General features: G+C 34.6%; 1 pseudogene across 2 annotated transcripts in view; it reads left to right on the forward strand.

The window, feature by feature from the left end:
* Dmtf1l2 (cyclin D binding myb like transcription factor 1 like 2) overlaps positions 1-3,826 on the forward strand; it is a 44,123-nt pseudogene extending 40,297 nt beyond the window's left edge. For both annotated transcript variants that reach the window (XR_015646642.1, XR_015646643.1), the window contains exon 3: positions 1,342-3,826. The product of XR_015646642.1 is annotated as a cyclin D binding myb like transcription factor 1 like 2, transcript variant X1 (transcript). The remainder of the gene's footprint in view (positions 1-1,341) is intronic.
* The last annotated feature ends 2,174 nt before the right edge of the window (positions 3,827-6,000 follow it).

A 6,000-nucleotide genomic window follows, 5' to 3' on the forward strand; every position in this document is an offset into this window, starting at 1 on the left:
ATGTAATTAATCCTCTCAAAGCATTAATATAGAAATTCTTTGTGGCATTATACTGTAATATGCATAATTAATAATTCATCCAATATTATTGTCATTGTGATTAGTATTTTCATAATATACATGAAATTAATATGGATATTTATTTTGTACATAAACATATTTAAGGTTTTATATTATACACCACAATTAAATTTCCATCTATACTTTGAGAAGGCTGTATACTTTATATGTTATAAAGGTCTAATATCTCCACTGTGAGGATGTCTTGAAATTGACTGCGTTTTAGTGTCAAATTGAAATGTCCATAATTTATTTCTTACAGAGCTAATAGTATTTGGACAATAACTTACATAAATATATAACACAAATTCTCACATTGATTAATGTAGTACTGAAGTATTCAGTGTTCCTTTCACTCAAATGATAAGTGGAGACTGAAAATATAAATATCAAAATGTGTTATAAAGTGTTAGTTAACAAATAGGCAACATATCAAATACATTATGAAGACTCAAAATACAGGTAGAACACATAAACAATGGCATAAAAATTTCATCTTCCTACATAACAGAAAAAATGAAAATAATACCCTAAAAATGTTTTAAATGTTGTGATATAAATGCCAATAAAACAAGACAAAGTATTGCACTCATCCACATTAGTTTTGAATACACGTTATCAAAAGATCATCAGAGAAACATGAAATTGAATAATTTATGTTATGATTTTTAGAAAAGGTGTTTATACATGCACACACATATAAGAGCATGATTAACTACAAGATAATGCTAGTGAAATATTAAACTCAGTATGAAGGCCACTGTCTTTTTTATTATAAATAAATATTTGTCGTATTAAATCAGTGTCAGATACATTCAACATACATTTACTTTTTGTAACACTGTTACTTGTCAGACTACAAGGTTTTATGGTATCTTTCCCACTTTCTGTGGTTTGTTTTGTGCATATCCTTTATTGTGCAAAAATGCGAAACAAAAAGCACACTGCTATTAAACTCTTCCACATGAACAAGTTAAATTACAATATTTTTTAAATATTTTGATGAACTTGGGTACTGTAATGTTCTATTATCTGAGGATCCTTGGTTTCTGAAAGTCAGACTTACCTTCCTTCAGGAGGTCACTGGTGAAATTTTTACATTTTTATAGAAGTGAAGTGGGAAAGTCTCTTAGTACCTAAATTTTTCTATATTCTAAATTCAGTTGACAGAGATGCCAAAGTTCATTTTAGTGTTGGTATATGTTTGGTAAATAAATACAATGAAAATATAAAATCTTTCTATGCATCAATTAATGGATAACTAATATTTTTATTTTTCAGCATTGAAAGGTATATTGAAATAAATCAGCAGTTCTCTGAAGTTTCTGTACTTAAATATTGCAGAGACACTTGAACTTGTCCTATACTCTCAGGACATTACCATTGGGCATTGACAACTAGACCAGAAGAAAAGATAAGGTCAACATCACTAATGCCAGCAATTTTTACTGGGATATCAGACTCTCAATTCTAGCTAAATGAGTGCTCACTAATGTCAAACAGGCAAGTGCTACAAATAGCACCATTTTTATATTATCCAGATTAAAGGAATGAGGCTTGATTCTATGGAAAGCAGCTGATCTACCTGTGACTAGATTTGAGGATGAGCACATGTGAAGAGGTTTCTGAGGAAGTAGCACATCAGGTTGTGAAATCTGTCTTTGTTATTGAGGACACAAGCAGGAACCTCATTCCTTGCCTTCAAAATGGGGCTGATGAAAGGGAAAATCATACTGAACCTCTGCTTAAGAGGCCTTGTTTGTCTCCAGAAGTTGATTCAACTCCTTGCATATCAGCTGTTGCATTCCCACTACAGGAAATACAGCAGAGCTTTGATTTGGTCACAAGCACAGTCACACAAATGGCAGGTGAAGAGGTTGCTGCAGCATCTATGATGCCATTCCAGATTATACAGAATGTCACTCCACATGAAGTATTTTCATTGGCTAATGTGGAACAGTCAATAGTTAGCCAAACATGGTTCACAGGTAAAGAAGTTAAGGATGCTCTAGCTAACCAAGGACATAAATGGAAGCAGGGGATGTGGACTAAGGAAGAAACAAATATTTTGATGAGCAACATTGAACAGTATATGAAGGAACATGGAGTAGAGAATCCTGCAGAAATCATTTTTAAGATGTCAAAGGGTAAAAGAAAAGATTTCTACAGGTCTATCTCATTTGGTCTGAATCGACCTTTGTTTTCAATATATAGAAGAGTAATCCGAATGTATGATGACAGGAACCATGTGGGTAAGTACAGCCCTGAGGAAATAGAGAAGCTTAAGGAGCTCTGGCAGAAGCATGGCAATGACTGGATAACAATAGGGGCCGCCATGGGAAGAAGTCCGTCTTCTGTCAAAGATCGGTGGCGACTAATGAAGGATGCTTGCAACGCGGGGAAATGGACCGAAGAAGAAGAACAGATTCTTGGAGATGCGGTTCATGAGTTGACAGGCACGGAGGTGGATGAGAAAGTCACTCAGGGTGTGTGTTGGGCAACAGTGGCTCAACAAGTGGGTACTCGCTCAGCAAAGCAGTGTCGTGCTAAATGGCTCAATTATCTGAACTGGAAACAGACTGGAGGTATTGAATGGACAAGGAAAGATGAAGTCACTCTCATCCTCAGGCTAGCAGAGCTTGATGTAGCTGATGAAAGTGAAATTCGCTGGGATGAATTAGCTAAAGGATGGGAGAGTGTTCGTTCACCACAATGGCTGCGAAGTAAATGGTGGAACATCAAAAGACAAATTACAAATCACAAGGATTTTGCATTCCCCGTCCTAGTAAGATGTCTTCAACAAGAATATGAAAGACAAAACGCAAGCCTCAGATTTTGGAAGAATAAATCTGGATCTGACATGTCAGAGAGCAACCCTGATATCAGTGTTCAACAAGTCTCCTTTGGAGTCACAAGTATAGAAGATAATAACACATCTATCTGTCCAGTCCCCATGACAGGATCGCAAATTACACTCCAACTCCTTCCCAGGTCCTTAACAGACTTACCTGCTGCTGTTGGTGACTCTGAATCTGTAACCCTGCCCACTGGACCACAGTAGATATTTGAGATTCTCCCCTATTTCCATTTTTGTTCCCTCACCTTGCACCTATTGTCTTCAAACAAGTTCAACTCATTGTCTTCTATTAACTCTGACCACTTGTACCACAGTAAACATAACAGCTGCTGCACCTGCATCTCCTAACTGATCACATTTCACCCTTTATCCCTCAAGCATCCTGTGGAGTATTCCAGTCAAATTTACCTGAAATGTCATATACAAAGAATCATCTGTTGCTGAAAAGTGACATTGCTTTTTCCACATCCCAAGCAGAATTTTCAGTCCATAGTATCACCTACATTTTTTTCTGATTTTCATGGACTACTGCTCATTCAAAGCAAAAGATAAATCACTGAAAGAATTATTTAACTATATGGCTCTGTTGCCATAATTTGATGATGCTCTTATTTATAAATTCAGAGGCCCAAACAGCATAGAATTAATGAACTGTGCTAAGAGTTCAACAGAAGAATTCCCCAACACCAACCAATATAATAAATTCACTCAGATTTATTGGGTGCTTGTGTTTCTGAGGAGTTAGTCACTCAGCATAGTAGAGCAAGTGCATTAAACAAGTGATACCAAAACCATGGTTTGTGCTCCTTCACTTCATGGCTTGATCAAGGCAGGGGATTTTACATGTACTAAATCAGTTTTGCCTGTCAGAGCACTATGTCTCATAATAAAAAACTACTAAATATCAAATACGATTGATTCTCCTTGGGCATCCTTCTTTGTATAGACTTTTAAGGATATTGGACTTGTCTAATGTTACTAGTGTATGCTTATGAACATGCAAAGATGTCAAAGATATGTTATAGTGTCACAGAGGAACAAAAGAAATGCCCAGGAGACATCATTGACAGCAATGAACATTATGTCTATGCCCTTTTTTCACTATTTTCAATATATTTCACATCTAATTTTATGACAGTTTGTGAATGGACAGATTAATTGCACATATCCCTGTGTTAATGCCATCAGCAGGAAATTACTTTTTATACCAGCTATTGGAAATTGTTCAAGTAACCAAAGCTTAACTGCAGTAAAATTTATTCCTATATCTCTGACATGGTAGTAATTTGAGGCTAAATGAGGTTTGATTAAATTTCACACAAGTCCTAACAACATAGGTTAGTGCTTACTGTTTATAAATACAGGGGTTTGTAGATATAATTTGTGGTAGTTACTCTTAGTTAACCCATTGTTGACAGCTGGAGCTGATTTATGTAGAAAAAAGTAGAAAGTTAGTAAAGAAAAGTCATTACAGTTTTGCTGTTCCTTAAGAGAACATGAGTTACTAACCAAATCCACTAGTAGCTAAGAAGTTTCCAACCTCTCATCAAAAAACACTAGTTTATACTTAGCACACTGAACTAAAACTAAGTGGAAAAAGAGGTACACTATCTGTACCTGATAACCAGGGCACTTTATTACATGTTATATATCATATTATATATTTTATACATATCATGATATTACATATCATATACATATTATATATCAATTACACAGAATTTAAAGAAGGAACTTGAGTTGTACCTTCAGGCAATCTGCTTCATTGATGTCATCTTTAAAGACAAAGTTTACATCTGTAACAAATGGAACAGATCAATATTCATTCCTACTGGTTATGCTTAAACTGTCTTCTACATTCTAATAGACATGATTGCTGTAAAAATTCAGAAAAGTATAGTAATATAATTTTATTATTTTTAATTACAGGCATAATAAACTATTTCACATTAACAGACTATGAAAAGTATAAGAAATGTTGGCTGGATATTGAACAATTTGTGTGTGTTCAATTTAAGAAGAATTGAAACTATCTTCTTACAATGAAAATATTTAAGATACGTTTTTGGGTGTTTGTTGAAAATTTTGTTCTACATGAAGGGATGATTAGAACAATCATGTAGACTTCTGTCATGATAAAATGTTCAGTATTTTAGGACACAGAATTTGTTAAGAAAATTGAAGGTCATTGGGCTGTTTCCTCCTCTATACTGCCCACACAATGCATTGTTCAAAAAAATTCCCTATTATATATCAATGAGTAATGTAGAGTGGGTAGAGTAGGGCATACACTGATCTCAATAAAATTACTGGTCATTTCTGAGTACTAAAATACTTTTAGTCATGTATATTCCTGAGAGTCTTCTCTTTACCTTGGTATCTCACCTGACGCAAATGATTATATGTTTTTACCAATGTTTATGGATATTGCCACATATATCAAAAACATAGTAAATATATATTTTCTTTCTTTTTTCTCCTCTCTCTCTCTCTCTCTATATATATATATATATATACATATATATATATATGTGTGTGTGTGTGTGTGTGTGTGTGTGTCTGTGTGTGTGTGTGTCTGTGTGTGTATGTGTGTGTGTGTTAAAGAATGAATGCAGGTTAAAATGACTGCAGTAGATTACAGATGCGTCAGAATCAATCTAATATAAGTCCAAGTTCTTATATTCAGTTGACAAGACAAATAAATGAGGAGCAACCCATTGAAATTGTTGCTATCAGCTTTAAATATGATTCTGAAGAAATCAAGGTAAAAGGACAGAGCATGATCCAAAGCAAGAAATGGATCATATGCTGGTGTATACATACAAAATGAAGAAAGGTAGACAGATGATTCTGCTGCATCAGCACAAAGGAATACAAGGGATTGTGGAATCTCTTGTCCTTTATCTTCTTACTGGTATTAAATGCTGGATGAAGGTGGATCCATGACAATACAGTAGTTACATGTCCCTCACTTAATGGAATCTTGGTGATATAGTTTGACCTTTTTCTCAATCTGGTGTGTCTAGTGTTTTCTAAAACTGAGTTTCCTTGATAGAATTTCAGGATGCTTATATAGCTTCACG

This window comes from Rattus norvegicus, chromosome X (assembly GCF_021556685.1).
Source record: "Rattus norvegicus strain SHRSP/BbbUtx chromosome X, alternate assembly SHRSP_T2T, whole genome shotgun sequence".
NCBI lineage: Eukaryota > Metazoa > Chordata > Mammalia > Rodentia > Muridae > Rattus > Rattus norvegicus.